Consider the following 17,217-nt stretch of genomic DNA (forward strand, 5'->3'; position numbering starts at 1 on the left):
TCAGGCGGGAGAGGATGCTGGGCGCTCCTCACAAAGGGACAGGCCGAGCCTGGTGGCCGACCTCTGGGGCCCTCCGCGAGCCCCAGCTCCTAGGTGCTGCGCTTGCAGCCCCCACTGGATGGAGACGATTCCGGAGCCTGCACTGGGGGGGGGGGGGGTCACAGAGGCAGCACGGTGTTGGCAGGGCAACATGGTACTAGACCGAGGGGGCCCGTGCACCCTGAGCTCGTTCACCACTCACCTGCCCTTTGCCCAGTGCCCGCGGGGTCAGGCTGGCACCGGACTTGATTGAATACAACACGGCTGGACAGAGGCCACTTAGACAACCGTCCACCTGGAGGTGGTCCCCCGAGTCCCGGGGACGTGGTCCCCCGAGGGGTGCGTGGTGTCGCCCTGCTAGGCTCAGAGTCTGCCCCTCCCGTGGGCACCTCAGGTGCCAGGCACTCAGGCATCTGTCGGTGGTGGTGGTGGCGGTGGTGGTGGTGGTGGTGGTGGTGGTGGTGGTGGTGGTGGGACGGCTCAGGCTGAGGACACGCTGGCCGTGCTGAGGGCTGTGTGCGCCATGGGGGCTTCCCCCCATCTCCCTTCCCTGCTGAGTCGCCCTCAGCCTGCTACATGTCCTTCTGCACAGAACCTTCCCGGGCCCCGCGGCTCCCAGACCCCCACCCTGTGTGCAGGCCGCTGCACCTTGGACCGCCTGGTCCCCTGCGGGCTTTCCCCAGGGTGCCCGTGCCCCTCAGGAGGGCGCCGTCTGCCCGAGGCCGCGTCAGCCTTAGAGCTGCTGCTGAGCCTGGAGCAGGCCCTGCTTCTGAACTGGCCGCTGGCCGAACGGTCCGGGCTCTGGCCGCGCGTCATGGTTCTCGCGGGCTGTGAAGGCGGCTGGGCGTGCAGGTGACGGCTGCCCCGAAGGAGCTGGGCGCCGTGCTGATGTGTCTGGGGTGACAGCCCCTCTGTGTGCAGGAGTCCTGGGGGCCGGGGTGGGGGGGGCGCTCAGAGTCGTGCTCTGCAGGGGTGCGGCTCTCACAGGCAGCCCAGGAGGGGGCGCTGACGGTGGTGTCATCGCCTCCCATTTCCTCCCGGTCAGGTGGCGCTCTTACCCAGCGCCCCTCTCATGACCCCGCAGGCAGGCTGTGGATCTAGCACCCCCCGCCCCCCAGGTGTTGGCAGCATTTATAGAGGCACTTCCTGTGCGGGGAGTCCCCGCGCTCCCGCTCCCAGGTCGGTGGCTTCAGAAAGACTGCAATGCAGCGTTCCCGTGGCTGTTACTATGGAAGCCCGAGGCGAGGCCTCTGCGCCCTCCGGCCCCTCCCCGCAGCGCCTGCCGCCTGCGGTGTGAAGCGAGGTAGAGGGGACGCTTCCTGGCCGCCTGCGGGGGGCAGGGAGGTGCTTGCGGAGGCTGGGGCCAGTGGCGGCCTGCTGCGGCTCCCGGCGGGGCTGTGGCTGCCCAGGCGCGGGGCTGAAGATGCCTGTGCAGCGGGTGCACGGAGCGCTCATGCCCGTCCCGCCCCCGCGCACGCGGCGGCTCGGGAGCAGGTAGGGGCTTCCAAAGCCATCGTGCACGCAGGGCAGAACCTGTGTTGTAAGTGTGAGGGAGGCCCCAGCAGTCGGGGGAGGCGTCCTGAGCGAGGAACCTTCCGTCTCGCTGAGGCAGAGTGGGCATTTGAACAGGCACCTCAGTAAGTTGGCAGATGCCCCCTGAGTAAGTTACCAGAGCCGTTCTTTCCAGAGCCCTGCTCTTCCAACTTGCCGAGCGCGGTTGAATTCCAGGGGTAGACAGGGCCGCACTGCAGTTGCTTCTCCACCTGAAGCCCTAAGACACTTTCCTCCATCTGTTTCACAACCCACCACGCGTGGCGGCGGGGACGGAAGTCTCATTTCCTTGGTTCTTCTTTGCCTGCGGGTGAGCGTTTCGGGCGTGGAGCTCGGCTTGTCCTGGTTGTGGGGTTCCGCCTCCAGTGGCGCAGGGGGGCTGTGAGTCAGAGCTCGGATTTGTTTTGCTGCGAATTGGTGGCCCCAAACTGTATTAAATGCATTAGGAGTGATACTTCCTCTGTCCCAGCACCAACAAATACGTTGCCAGGGTTACCATGGCAACTGCATGCCTTCTGGAAAGCTTATGAATGGCTGCTGAACCTTCTGGTGTTTTCAGCGAGAGGTCCCGCGGGAGAGGCTGCGTCCTGACGGTGGGAATGAATGCAGCGCTGCCTCTCTGTTCCCAGGTGGCCAGCAGCCCCTCTTCCTGCCGCGGTCCGCCTTCGTCTCCGGCTTCCTGGCCACAGACGGTGGCTGAGGGATGTGTCCAGCTTCCGGTGGGGTCTGCCGGTGTGAGCACCACGGCCCAGCACCGCCGTCTGCGGGGCGGGGGGGGGGGGGGGTGTGGTGTGTGTGTGCTGGTGGCCCTCGCCTCCCAGAGCGTGTGCGTGGCCTGGCAGAGCAGCACCCTGCGGCCAGGCGCCTGCTTCTCCCCGACGTCGGCATGGTTGGTTTGCAGAGGGACCCCAAGTCAGGAGGACCCCTGTCCAAACCCCAGCTTGTGAGAATAACAGACAAAGGCCGACTTCATCGCCAAACAGGGCTGTCTGTTGTTGGTGGGATGTGTGTGGCGCCGTTTCTGTGCTCAGACTGTCCCTGTGGGGACTGTGGGGCTGAAGAGAGCCTGTCAGTGTTTTGTAAAAGGGCTCCTGACAGCCGGCTGCGTGGGCGAGGAGGCCTGAGGGGCCCTGGGGCCGTGGGGCTGCTGAGGCCGTAGATCGCAAGAGGGGCGGCCAGGCTCGGAGGACGTGTCACCCGCGTGTAATCGGCTCCCCTCCTTAGTAAACACCCTGAGTTTATGCTTAAGCTCGAGGGCGGATCGACTCACAGGCTCACCCCGTGACTCACCTGCAGGCCTCGGTGCGGCGTCTCCAGCGAATTCGCCCCTTTGCTTTGCAGGTGAGGAAACCGAGGCCCAAGGCAGTTATGCCCCTGGGTCCAGGTCCCAGGGCAGGTCAGAGCCAGGTCTGGGAGCCGCACCGGCTCCTGGCTCGTCTCCCGACAGGAGGGGCTGGCTCTCGCCGCTTGCTCTGGGTCCGTAGCCGAGGCCTCCCGTGTGGCAGTAGAGCTCGCTGGCTGACTTCAAAAGCCCTCCCTTCTCTCCCGTCCTTGTCATCCCCGGACTCCGCTCAGTGCGCCGGGGGCTCAGGCCGAGTGGTGGCGAAGCCCAGCCTGTGTGTCCAGGTAAACGGTGCCCGAGCCGTCCCTGCTGTTTGCAGAGAAGCGGAGTCAGCCCGGCGGCCATGGGCAGGGCCTGGGGGATGCGCACCTGGACCATCACCTGCTGCATCCAGGCCTCGAGCCTGTGTTTTCTAAGACAGTAACACGGTGCTCTCGGGTGTAGCTTACAGGTTACAGCTTATACAGGTAGTAAGAGGTTCTGATTGTTAGCCAGAGGCCAGTGAACCCGAACTTGAACTCAGCAGTCTTCAGGAAGATGGAGGTTTTGTGTAGGACCGAGCGCTGGCTCCCTCCTGCGTTCTCACAGCCCTGGGACAAGGGGCGGGGTCTTGCTCCCCGCTGGGGCCTGGGCCAGGGTTTGACCCGCTTCACCAGTGGAAAGGCAGTGACGCCGTGCGGCTTCCTTAACAGGGCAGAGCTTCGCCGGATGGCGTGGCTCCGTGGTTGAAAGTTGACACATGAACCAAGCGTTGGAGTTTTGATTCCTGGACAGGGCATATGTCCGGGTTGTGGGCTCCATCCCCAATGTGGGGCATGCAGGAGGCAGCCGATCAACGATTCTCTCTCATTGATGTTTCTCTCTCTCTCTTTACCTCCCTTCCTCTCTGAAATCAATAAAAAGCATTAAGAAAATAAAGGGCACAGCTTTGCCCGGCTTCTGGTTTTGGAACGCCTGCTCTGGGACCCGCTGCCATGCTGAGCAGCAGCCCGCCAGCTCCCTAAGAGGGACCAGGGCACCCCCCAGCCGCCCCTCAGCCCCGTGGCGGCGAGTGCATGGCAGCTGGTGGTTCTGCTTCCGCTTCCTCACTTCCTAGCGCAGGCCCCAGGCCGGAGCGGAGACGTGCTGTAGGTCATCACCGTCCTGCGTCCGAATACAGCCCACAGCCCTGTGGACACGGCCAGGGTGGCTCTCACCGCTCCAGGAAGCCTGGTTTCTGGGTCCGGAGGCCACTCGCCGGCATTCGATACAGCGTTCTATTACGTGATAAAGACGAAGAGCGAAGACACTAGTGGCTCTGGATACCTGGCCTTACATTTTTTTAAAATAACAGCTTCTTCAAGACGATTTGCATACCGTAATGGCACCCTGCTATAGCGTACAGTTCCGCAGTTTTCAGTGTATTCCCAGCTGTGCATCCAGAACATTCCATCTCCCCAGAGTGGTCATCAGACCCTGACGCGACTCACAGTGAACGGGAGTGGGAGGTGGGGGTGTGCGCAGTGGGAAGCGGGGGGCCTGGGGGCGCTCGGCCAGGCTCCTGAGCGCGAATTCCCGGCGAGGCGCCGAGGTGAGAGCCTGGCGGGTGGACCTGGTTGGCTGCGCCCCTGGAGGTCCGCTACGCGCACGACGCTCCTGTTGGGCCTCTGATGAGCCCTGAGCTTCAGCTGGCTTTCCCTGGGGGCAGCGGCGAAGGGTTTCGGGGCAGAGGCGTGCTGCCAACGGGAAGGGCGTCTCCGGTGTTGGTGAGCAGCGGGCACTCGGCGTGGCGTGCCTTTGCGTTCTTCCCGCCGTGCACACGTTCCCACGCTCCCGTCTGCCCTCCCGTGGGTGCGTGCTGTTGCGTTCCATGCCTGCACACGTGGATGTTGACTTCGTGGGCAGAAGCAAAGGCACGGCCCAGAGGGAAGGGTGCGCGCAGGGGGCGGGGGGGAGGGGCGGGGATGGGGGGGCCTTTCTCCGTGAGGGGCTGCGTGGGACTGGCAGGCTTGCAGCTGCGGTGTCTCCCCGTGGCCGCCGTGTGTGAACAGTGAGTGTGCCTGTGTCCCGTCGCACTGGGTGCAAAGCGCCGTCCCGCGCCTGCCTGCCCAGACCGTCCAGGGCCCCGTCTGTCCCCGCGGTGCGAGGTGGTGAGGGCACCCTCCCGGCGCTCAGCGTGGCCGCCGGCCTACCCTGCTCTCGTCACTGAGCTCCCCAGTCAGGGCAACACTTGATTTTTCTTGTTGCATTTACCTGTTCATAATTTCCTGAAATTGCAGGAATGGTTCATGTCTGCGGGTTCTTCCGGTCGTGGCTGGGCCACCCTCTCCTCCGGGGCCTGTATGAGCGGGCGTCCCTGTGGGTTCAGCGTGCGCTGCCCCGCGGTCGTTTTCCCGTCACACACGGGTGCGCACATGCAGAGTTCCGTGTGTCGGGGCCGCTTCCCTGTCCACAGCCAGGTCTCTAAGGTGGGGCCCCTTTCCTGTCCGCCACCCCCCCCTACCTCCCCATCTCCTTGCTGGGCTCTCGAGGATGCTGAGCCAGGGAGTGAGGCTGGAGACCAGAGCCTTCCTCAGAGGCAGCTGTGGTGATCTGAGCCCGCAGATCATGGGTCGGCCGCCTCCTGCACACCCCCTAATGGGGATCCAGCCCGCAACCCCAGCATGTGCCCAACCAGGAATGGAACTGTGACCTCCTGGTTCATAGGTCGACGCTCACTCCCGAACTCCGCCGGCCGGTCTGCGCCCCCCTTTCCCTCACAGAACCGCCTGGGAAGTTTTCGTGTTCTCTGGCTCAACCAAGAAATCCTTCTCCCATTCCTAACCGGCTCTTTTCTCAAATTATGGGATACTTCTACTTCCTCCCGCCTCGGGGAGCAGGAAGCTGGAAGCATGGATGACTTATGTCCCCAGGGGTCCCTCCTTCCTCGACTCTCCCCCGCCCCTCCCTGTCCGTTCTCCGTCCGAGAGCAGACGGATGGGGCGGGGGGCAGGTTCACGGGTCCTCCGAACTCCAGTGCAGGGGCGTTTGAGGAGACTGAGGTCGTTCAGAGACACCAACGAACCTGCCCTGTCACTTTTGATATTTAACGTAGAAAATTCTCTCCTTTTCCTCCCGACAGGTCTGAGATCGGGGGAAGGTTGTGTCACTCAAAAATACTTACCGGCCACTCGTGAGAGTGGACCCTGAGGTCAGACAAGCCTCGCTTGGCCTCCAGTGCCCAGGCCTGCCGGGACGAGCGGGGTGCTGGGTGCGCTGTGGTGGCAGGCACGGCGGGGCGCGCCCTGCCCCCTCCGTCTCTCCTGGAGTCGTTAGCAGCACTGCTCTAAACTACAAATAAAGATTTGTTTTCCAGTAGAAAATGTTACTGATGTCGCCATTTTATTTGTGTAAGAAGTGCTGACAGTAGAATATTTTACGTCCTAAATATTGATTAATCTTGAGGGAAACCTAAGAGATTTGATGTTGCATAACAAATCTCTACTTAAATTCACTGAGCGAACTGCAGCGAATCATAACTACATTAAGCAAACGCCAGCGGGGCAGAACGGTCATTGGGAGGCGGTTAGCTGACGGCGCAGGGCGGCCTGGGAAGGTTCGCACTTCGAACAACTCTGGTTACAGGGGTGGGCAAACTTTTTGACTCGAGGGCCACAATGGGTTCTTAAACTGGACCGGAGGGCCGGAACAAAAGCATAGATGGAGTGTTTGTGTGAACTAATATAAATTCAAAGTAAAGGAGCGGAGGGGAGAGCAAGAGAACCGGATAGAACAGCCGGATTCGGCCCGCGGGCCGTAGTTTGCCCACGGCTGGGTTAGAATGATGCGATCAGTGGGGGCTGTGTGGGGATCTACCGTGGGAGGCAGGACAGTAAGGAGCGGAAAAGGCAGGCGGATGGGGAACGGAGACAGATAGCGAACAGACTGGCCGAGCAGTTTACAGCCAGGTTCAGGTCCCCAGGGAGGAGAGCCCCGGTGCCAGCAACGGGCAGCACTGTGCCCGACCCCACCCCCGTGGCCTGCCTTCCGCGGGCGTTTCGTTGGTCATGCGGTTTGGACCCCCGACCGTCCCTCCTTGGAGATGACATCGAGGCCGCAGCCCAGAAAAGCAGCAAAACCGGGCGGGGGACGCCATGGCTGACAGACATCAGGACCAGCTGCAGTGACCAGTGACCCCTGCCCTGGCGCTGACCCATCAGCGGAGAGCAGGACCCTGAAAGAGCTCGCCTGGACCCAGACGGTTATTCTATCAGACCCTCCTCCGCCCCCATACTCCCCGCCTTTAAAGACCCTCAGGACAAAGGACCCAGCGCTCTCCCTCCCGGGAGCAGGCCGCGCCTTCCCCCCCTCCCTTCCCCACTGCGTGCACCCCCTGAACCTAAGGCTTGCAACCAGGGGCACCGTGGGCAGCGTGGACAGCGGCAGCTCCTCCAGGCTAACCCCCTGGGCCCACGGCCCTTGCTCTGCACTCCCGTGAGCTGAGGGCAGCCCGCGTGGCTCCCTTTCCCCCAGGACGTTTCTAGAGCCGAAGCAGCCCCCTGGGCTCTCCCGTCGCTGCTTCTGCCCGAGGCCCTCCTCGGCTCACTGTCCAGCTGCGTAAACGCCCTCCCACAGTCACCTGGACTCGCACGCAGCCAAGATCCCGCACACGACCGGCTGCCCGAGGCAGGCCCGCCGGGCCGGTTTTCCCAACGGGGGCCCTTGGGTCGGGAGCAGGGTTACTCCTGAGGGCATGTGGCATGAAGAGCGACAGCTTCCGGGAGACCTAGACGTGTGCCCTCGGCAGCTTGCATTTCAACATGACCACCTGGCGGGGAAGCACAGCCGACACTGGGCGATTGAGGACTGAGGACGCCGTGGGCGTGGGTGTGTGATCAGGGTTCAGTGAACCTGGCTTCAGAGAAACCTCCCCAGCGCCCGAAACAAAACCGGCCGCCGCTGCCCTGCAGTCTGCACGGCTTCTTCCACCCGCGGTGGCTGTGAACACTGACCAGGAGCACGAGCGGGCATCTCACTCTAACTGGCTGTCCTCCTCCGACTCGGGCCCATGGCGATGCTTTTCCAATGCAAGCTCAATAGCGCTGGTCCATTTTCATATGAAAGTAGCTGGAAATGAAGCAAACTGTTGTTTAAATGTTGTGAGAGCCATGCTGGTGTGGTTCAGTGGTTAGAGTGTCAGCTGTGAACCGAAGGGTCACGGGTACGATTTCCGGTCAAGGGCGTGTACCTGGGTCGGACGTTCATCCCTGGCCCCAGTTCAGTCGGGGCAGGAAGCAGCTGATGGATGTGTCTCCGCCCCCCTCCCTGGTCCTCCCTCCCTCTACTCCCTCTAAGTATCAACGGGAAAACGCTCCCGGAGCGGGCTTAGTGATGCTGGGGGACCGTTGGAGCCTCCCGGCTCAGTGGGGCCTGTGGGCTCAGCGAGAGGTGTGGCTCTGGTGCGTCTGGTGGTGCGGTTAGTGCGCCCGGGAGTAAACCAACGCAGGGATGTCAGCGCTGAGATCAAAGCCGTGAAGGAGGAGCTCTGTTTTTAAAGGGACAGACGCGTCTGTCAGGCATCACTGATGTGCCGGGGACTTTGGGGAGTGCGTCCGCCTCTGGATAAGAATTGGTGACTCGCCCTGACTGGTTTGGCTCAGTGGATAGAGCGTCGGCCTGCGGACTCAAGGGTCCCAGGTTTGATTCCGGCCAGGGGCATGTGCCTTGGTTGCGGGCACATCCCCAGGAGGGGGTGTGCAGGAGGCAGCTGATCAGTGTTTCTCTCTCATTGATGTTTCGAACTCTCTGTCCCTCTCCCTTCCGCTCTGTAAAAATTCAATAAAATATATTTTAAAAAGAAAAGAATTGGTGACTGCCCGGGACTGGAATGTACCGGTGCCGGAGCGTCGGGGCTGCTGTGGTGAGTCTCCCGGAGGAGCACCGGTCCCGAGACCCCACTTCAGTGCCGCCGACTCCGACCTCGGCAGGGGCTGAGCGTCACTATCTGGGTTCCTCGGTGGTCCAGGGAGAGATGTGGGCACGGGTGACCTTCCGAAGATAATTCAAGTGCAGGTGGCGAGTCTGGCGGTACAGCGTAAATCTCTATTGGTTCTGCCGACATCGTAAGCCACGAGCATGCCTCTGCTGGTGCGGGCACTGCTGGTGCGGGCACAGCCTCCCGGGGTAGCTGCGGCGCCCGATGCAGGCCCTGCGCAGTGTGCTCTGCGGCCGTAGTGTCTTCGAGGCGTGTACGTGTTTAGTGATTCTAAGAACGCAGTGCTGTTCTCGTGGTACCTTCCTGTCTGCGGGCGGCTGTGCGGGCACGTGTGCACTGAGACCTGTGAGTGCAAATAGAATGGGAGCACCGTGTTGCACGTGGAAGCCGTTGGTCTGTGAGAAAGGACACAGCTCGGTGCGAGCTCTGATCAGCCGTCAGAGGCACCACCTAACAGTGTGGTTCCGCCTACGAAGCAGGCTGTCCTGATGACAGGCCCAGACTCCCGCTCCACCAGGACTGAGCGGGGCGAGGCACCTGGCTCGGCTGCAGACTTCAGGGAGCACCAGGGAGCTCAGTAACTGAGATTAGTGACATGTTCAGGAACTCCTTTGAAAAATCAAATCGGATGCCAAAAAAATCCATGATGAAAAAAAATCCAATTTTTAGGAGAGAACCAGAATTGGTGACTTTTCCTTTTTGCCTCAGCTTCAATACAGCTCAACTCAGTGCTGTTACTGCTCCCTGTCTTTGTCTCCGATTTTAACATTGTGTTTCGTATGGGTTTTTGGCATTAATTTTGGTTTTATCTCCATTACGGAGTTTGGGGCACGCCTTTAAAACTTTACCTGAGGGAAGTGCCTCGCTCACCTCACCCTCGTTCCAAACCTGATTCCCGTCTCCAACCTGAAAACCAGACAAATACACGAAGCAGCAGCCTCAGGCGTTGTCGTGGGCGCCAGGCGGGTGAGGACCACGTGCCCGTGAACAAGGGGAGGCGGGGAGGAGCCCTGGACCGTCCGGGCTCCCTCTGCGGCAGGCACCCACTCTCTCCGTCGTGGGCCTTGCAGACACGGGGCTCTGTGACCCTCAGCTCTGCCCTTGACTGTGTTTGCCTTCCTGCTAAGTGTGCAGATGAATGGGTGTCAATCTGTTCCAATAAAACTTTATTTATAAAAACAGGCAGCAGGTTGGGTTTGGCCCTCAGGCCGTAGTTTGCCAATCTCAGCCTAGAGACAGTGTTTTACAGGGCAGGGACGCAGGGACGCGGTGCAGGGGCGGGGGCGGGGGTGGGGAGGTGCGCAGACATCGCCCACAGGCCTTACTGAAGTGACAAAACAGATCAGAGTTGGGGCAGCTAGAATCTGAGGGTCCAAGTGTGGGAGGGGAGGGAGCCACTTAGAGGTCCCAGAGATCTGCAGGCAGAGCCCCGGAGACCTCGGCCGGGTGCTGATGTGCACGGACACACGAGGAAGCCCTCACGGCCCGGGGCCGACGCTCGGGAACGAGGAGCCGCACGGTGGTGGCCTGGGTGGGGTCGCTGAGGCCCGTGGAAGGCTTGCTGTTAAATCTTCGTTCGGCGGGTCCAGAGCAGCCTTTTCACTTAGCCGGGGTGGGGAACGTCCGGCCCTTGGGCCGCGTGAGGCCTGTGAAATCCTTTGGTCTGGCCCTGCCACGGCAGTAGGGGGAGTTAATTCAGTGTTTGAACAGGTATAGCAGCTCGTTTTCCTTTGTTTTTTGCAGGCTCTCTTGTAAGTGGATACTTTTGTGTGGCCTGAGAGTGATGTGATAAATGTCCAGACGGCCCTCGACAGGAAGAGGTTCCCACCCCCGACTTAGGGCCGTGGGTAGACTCAGTGCAGGTCCTAGTGAATTAGCCCTCAGACAGAAGGCGGCCCTGGACCTGCCCCAGCTGAGTCCACGTGACTTAATGGCAGTCCCAGGGGAAAGCCCCAGCTATATTTAAAAGGCTGCAGTAAAACCCAGCATTCAGTGGCATCTAATAAAAATTACAGGCATGCAAAGAAGCAAGGAAATGTGACATAAGCCAGGAGGAATATTAGCCAATAGAAGCAGGCCCCGCAGTCACAGAGATGGTGGAATTAGCTCACAAAGGCATTAACATAAGGAATATATAAGTTGCACACATTCAGGAATGTTGAGGAAAATAAGCGCAGTGAGTGAAATGAAAGATGTAAAAAAGACCGAAATGGAACTTCTAGAGATAAAAAATGTAGTATCTGAAGTGAACAGTGCAGGAGAGAGATTAATAGCAAATGAGGACCACAGAAAAGATCCGTGAACTTCAAGACACAGCAAGAGCACTGACCCAAACCGCAGCGCGAAGAAGGAAGAAAATACGCAGGCACGGCTGACCTCTGAGTGAATTAACCGTCCCACGGTGTGTGACACGGAGTTCCGGGGAAGAGGAGGGGATGGACACAGAATCGGACGGAAGAGTGGCTAAAATGTCCAGATTTAATGGAGACTATAAACCACGGAGCTCAGAAACCTCAAATAGTCAAAGAAAACCACACCAAGGCACTACGGAATCCATTGCCAACACACCAGCGATCCTGAGAAAGGGGACCTCGAAAAGCAGCGAGGAGCACAGGAGTCACGTCGAGAGGGGGAGGGAGACGCAGGACAGCGCCTCCTGGTCGGAACGCATGCAGCCGAAGACAGCGCGTGGCCGTTAGTAAATTCTCCCACTGAAAACACTGTCACAGGTGAAAGGGGCATCGGGACCTCTAGGCCGATAAAGCTGGCAGGTTCATTGGCAGCAGAACTGCACCACAGGACGTTGTAAGGAACTTCACGTCGAGGAAACTGTCAGATGGGAACTTGTCTCGGTAATGGATAGAATGAGCAGATCAAAGTAAACCAGTGAAAACGGATAAGCACAGATGTGTAAACAGGATCAGCACCTTGGTCTGATGTACATACAAGGAACATTCCATTCCGAAACTTTGTGTTCAGGCACACAGAAGATCTTTGTAAAAACAGATCAAAACTGGACCATAGTACTAATCTCATACTTTTCAAAGCATTGAAATAATAATACCAGTTAGACTCTCTGACCTCAGTAGAATCAGCTATAGATTAGTGACAAGCCCTGGCCGGCGTGGATGAGTTAATTGGGCGTGGTCCTATGCATGGATTTAATTCCCGGTCCGCACGTGCCTGGATTGCAGGCTTGATCCCTGGTGGGGGGTATGCAGGAGGCACACTCTTCTTCCCTTCCTCTGCCTCTAAAAATCAATTAAAAACCTTTAAAAAACCAGTAACAAAAAGATAACTATAAAATCCCCAAGACTTTAAAATTAAAAAACAGTTTTTAAATGTCATGGGTCTAAAAAGATGATATAATGGGAGTTAGAAAATATTTGTAACGGGATGATAATGAAAATACTATGTATCAAAATTTGTAGAATGCAGCCAAAGCGGTACATGGAGGGAGATTTATAGTCTGAGAAAAGTAGGAAAGCTGAAAATTAGTAGGCTAAGCATCATTCTAAATAAAAATTAGAAAAAGAATTGGGGGAGGGGGGGAAAGGCCCAAAGGAAGAAAGTAATAAAAATAAGAGCAGACTTACTCAAATGGAAAATGTACAGTAGGAAAGATTAACAAAGCCAAAAATTGGTTCCTTGTGGAATGGTCTAGTAAAATGTGAATGAAGGATATTGCGGGGAGTGTGACCTTAATTGACCTGTGCAGGTTCTTGAGTGATAGAAATCCGTGGGTTTGAAAGTGGGTGTGTCTGTGAGGGCTCTTTCTTCTGTAAGTGGACCTTCGCTGTTGCAATAGAAGGGGCCTGTGGACCAGTGAATGGAGGACTCTGAGGCGGGCAGGCTGCAGGAGGCCTGCCTCTTCCCCGCGCCCTCCACGCCGGCAGGACTCTCACGGGCTTTTCTCTCCTCGGTGCCAGATCTGGCGCCCCTGGTCAGGTTCTGTGGGAGAGAGAGGCGGAGGGGAAGACATCACTGATTTTGAGCTGGGTGTGTGTTCAGAGATGAGCTAACTGGCCAGGGGTAGGGTGCTCATCTAGGCAGGCTCGACCCGCACAGGGCCCCTCCCCGGGCCTGGGCTCAGAGGCAGTGTCTCCAGCTGGAGAGGAACCGCCGCGCAGGGGCTGTGGGGAAGGGAAAGAAGGCATGACTGAAAATGAACGCTCCATGGCGGCAGTGGTCGGCTGTGAGATTCCACGGATTCTTTATTCAAAATAACTATAAAATTCTACATAAGAAAGAAATCTTAGGCTGCCACTGCCCAGGCAGCCAGCACGATTGGAAAAGTCTGACCAGCCTTGTGGTGGAAGAAGTAAACCCCAGAAACGCAGTCCCTCTGGCGGGAAACTGGGAAACAGCTTGGGTTTAAGTCGTGGCGTTGAGAAAACACCCAGTAACCCCAGCACCGCACTTCCAGGCGTGCGCACCAGAGGAAGGTGTGCCTGGGGCTCGGAGAGCTGTGCCGGCGGGCGGGCTCTGTGCTGTTGCCTTTCTCCGCGGCAGAAGCTACCCAGGGGCAGCGGCGTGGACAAGGGAATTATGGTTTGTCTATTATTTTTTTATTTTTATTTCTTAAAATATACTTTTATTGATTTTTTATAGAGAGGAAGGGAGAGGGATAGAGAGTTAGAAACATCGATGAGAGAGAAACATCGATCAGCTGCCTCCTGCACACCCCCCACCGGGGATGTGCCCGCAACCAAGGTACATGCCCTTGACCGGAATCGAACCTGAGACCTTTCAGTCTGTAGGCCGGCACTCTATCCACTGAGCCAAACCAGTTAGGGCCATTTTTTTTTAAAAACTTTGGGATGGACATGCTGTCTTTTCTACCTAGCCATGGTTTTTTTTTTAAATTTAAATAGATTTTTATTGATTTCAGAGAGGAAGGGAGCGGTGGGGGAGAGAGATAGAAACATGGATGATGAGAATCATTGATCTGCTGCCTCCAGCACCGCCTAGTGGGGATCGAGCCCACGACCCGGGCATGTGCCCTGACTGGGAATTGAACCGTGACTTCCTGGTTCATAGGTCGACACTCAACCACTGAGGCGCACCGGCCAGGCTGCACGATGGAATATTATACGCAGTGAAACCAGACAGCAGGCACAGCAACAACAATGGGGGGGAAGCGAGACAAAGCAATGCAGGCAGTGTGGCCTGTGCATATGGAATTCAGAAACTTACAGGGCTGCGCACCTGGGAGACAAGCCTGAAGAGCAGCGAGGAAATGGTGTCCATCAGCGTCAGGTGGTGGTCACTACGGGAAGGAGAGGGTCTGGGATCAAAGAGAGGTGCCCATCCTCTTGGGGCTCCTGCTGTGCCCCGTTCCTGGGCCTGGGTGGCAGATGGACCAGCCGTTGTGTAATCCTATATAATAAAACCCTAGTATGCAAATCGACCGAACCGTGGAAAGACCGGTTGCTATAACACACACTGACCACCAGGGGGCCGACGCTCAACATGGGAGCTGCCCCCGGTGATCAGTGTGCATGAGCCGGGCTCATGCTGGCCAGCGCAGCGGCAGCGGTGCGAGCCTCTCCAGCCTCTGTGGCAGTGCTAAGGACCCCTCGGGGGATGTCCCGCTGCCGTGCAGGGACTGGGCCTAAGCGGCAGTCAGACATCCCTGGAGGGGTCCCAGACTGTGGGAGGGTGCAGGCCGGGCTGAGGGGAACCCCCCCTCCCCCACCAGTGCACAAATGTCGTGCACCAGGCTTCTAGTAACTTACAAAACTACGTATTTCCTGTGCTTTTTCTATGCTTCTGTAATACTTCATGACAAACATGATTTTAAAATAAAATAAAAATAATCTAATTTATGTCCAACTCAAAAAATGCAGAAAACCCAAAGCACGCGTGTACTGAGTGGCCACGCCGCTGATCTCGAGCTGCTTACTCGGTCCCGTCTTACAAGGGCCCCATTCTTTTTTTTTTTTTTTTAAATATATTTTATTGATATTTTACAGAGAGAGGAAGGGAGAGGGATAGAGAGCTAGAAACATCGATGAGAGAGAAACATCGATCAGCTGCCTCCTGCACACCTCCCACTGGGGATGTGCCCGCAACCAAAGTACATGCCCTTGACCGGAATCGAACTCGGGACCCTTCAGTCCGCAGGCCGACGCCCTATCCACTGAGCCAAACCGGTTTCGGCAAGGGCCCCATTCTTGAAGCCCTGGTTTGTAAAGCTCCGTAACGCTCCAGTTTCCTAGGTCTGAAGGAGGGTGAGGGTGACAGGGCTCGCTCCCTCCCCCCGGGAGCCTCCTGCTCGCCGCGTCTCCTGCCGGTCACAGGTACGTCCCCGGGACAGTTTAATCCAAAGGATTTCTTTCTCTTGCTGCTATTGGTTCGCTCTACGTAAAAATCACCGCGTTCAACAACGTCCGGAACTTGCTCGTTTTTGCTCGAGCAGCTTCGTCTTGTCATGGGTGTTGAGTATCTTCTCTGTGCGCGGCCGTGTGTTTTGGTCTGTGTCTGACCTCATTTCTGTTTTTTTAAAACAGAGGGTCCGGGTTAGAGTCCATGGCGATTCTGAGCAAAGGCAGTGATGAGGAGTGAGTGTGAGGACCAGGGCAGGCACGCGCCCTGCCTCCTCGGGCCCCCTTCCCGGGAGGCCCCTGCAGTGGGGTGCCAGGGGGCCCCTGCAGTGGGGTGCCGGGGCCGAGGGGGGGCCTCCCGGGAGCATGGCAGCTCCATTGCCTCAGCTGTGCGCTCCTCAGCCTTCTCTCTCGGGGAGGGTGAGGCGACACCAACCACCCGGTGCTAATCTTGAATTGGTGATTGAGTGGCGTTTCCTATCTGAAATTAAGAACTCTTTAATATATTGAGACGTTAAAGTGGATATAAAATGGGTCCGCTATGTTTGTGTCCAGGGTAGTGTTTTTTGATAAACTCGTAACTGTCCAGAGAGCTGCCATGTAACGCCTGCTCAGCATCAGCCCGCTCAGCGTCCCCGCAGCCATCAGCCCGCTCAGCGTCCCCGCAGCCATCAGCCCGCACAGCATCCCGCTGCCATCAGCCCGCTCAGCATCCCCGCAGCCATCAGCCCGCTCAGCGCCGCTCAGCGTCCCGCAGCCATCAGCCCGCTCAGCGCCGCTCAGCGTCCCGCAGCCATCAGCCCGCTCAGCGTCCCGCAGCCATCAGCCCGCTCAGCGTCCCCGCAGCCATCAGCCCGCACAGCATCCCGCTGCCATCAGCCCGCTCAGCATCCCGCAGCCATCAGCCCGCTCAGCGTCCCGCAGCCATCAGCCCGCTCAGCGTCCCCGCAGCCATCAGCCCGCTCAGCGTCCCGCAGCCATCAGCCCGCTCAGCGCCGCTCAGCGTCCCGCAGCCATCAGCCCGCTCAGCGTCCCGCAGCCATCAGCCCGCTCAGCGTCCCCGCAGCCATCAGCCCGCACAGCATCCCGCTGCCATCAGCCCGCTCAGCATCCCGCAGCCATCAGCCCGCTCAGCGTCCCGCAGCCATCAGCCCGCTCAGCGTCCCGCAGCCATCAGCCCGCTCAGCGTCCCCGCAGCCATCAGCGCCGCTCAGCGTCCCGCAGCCATCAGCCCGCTCAGCATCCCGCTGCCATCAGCCCGCTCAGCATCCCGCAGCCATCAGCCCGCACAGCATCCCGCTGCCATCAGCCCGCTCAGCATCCCGCAGCCATCAGCCCGCTCAGCGTCCCGCAGCCATCAGCCCGCTCAGCGTCCCGCAGCCATCAGCCCGCTCAGCGTCCCGCAGCCATCAGCCCGCTCAGCGTCCCCGCAGCCATCAGCCCGCACAGCATCCCGCTGCCATCAGCCCGCTCAGCATCCCGCAGCCATCAGCCCGCTCAGCGCCGCTCAGCGTCCCGCAGCCATCAGCCCGCTCAGCGTCCCCACAGCCATCAGCCCGCACAGCATCCTGCAGCCATCAGCCCGCTCAGCGTCCCCGCAGCCATCAGCGCCGCTCAGCGTCCCCGCAGCCATCAGCCCGCACAGCGTCCCCGCAGCCATCAGCCCGCTCAGCGTCCCCCAGCCATCAGCCCGCTCAGCGTCCCCGCAGCCATCAGCGCCGCTCAGCGTCCCCGCAGCCATCAGCGCCGCTCAGCGTCCCCGCAGCCATCAGCCCGCTCAGCGTCCCCGCAGCCATCAGCCCGCTCAGCGCCGCTCAGCGTCCCGCAGCCATCAGTGCCGCTCAGCGTCCCGCAGCCATCAGCCCGCTCAGCACCGCTCAGCGTCCCGCAGCCATCAGCCCGCTCAGCACCGCTCAGCGTCCCGCAGCCATCAGCCCGCTCAGCACCGCTCAGCATCCCCGCAGCCATCAGCCCGCTCAGCACCGCTCAGCGTCCCGCAGCCATCA

General features: G+C 59.2%; 1 protein-coding gene across 4 annotated transcripts in view; it reads left to right on the forward strand.

The window, feature by feature from the left end:
* The window catches only part of TRAF3 (TNF receptor associated factor 3), a 102,889-nt gene that overhangs the window by 41,367 nt on the left and 44,305 nt on the right, over nucleotides 1-17,217 (forward strand). Inside the window, exon 1 of one of the 4 annotated variants that reach the window (XM_080669066.1) lies at nucleotides 1,321-1,342. The exons of the other annotated variants lie outside the window; for them this stretch is intronic. The gene's annotated coding sequence lies outside the window, so the exon portion shown is untranslated. Of the gene's footprint in view, nucleotides 1-1,320; nucleotides 1,343-17,217 lie in introns of those variants that run through there. 4 annotated transcript variants of the gene reach the window in all.

The sequence above is a fragment of the Plecotus auritus genome (assembly GCF_963455305.1).
Source record: "Plecotus auritus genome assembly, chromosome: 1".
NCBI lineage: Eukaryota > Metazoa > Chordata > Mammalia > Chiroptera > Vespertilionidae > Plecotus > Plecotus auritus.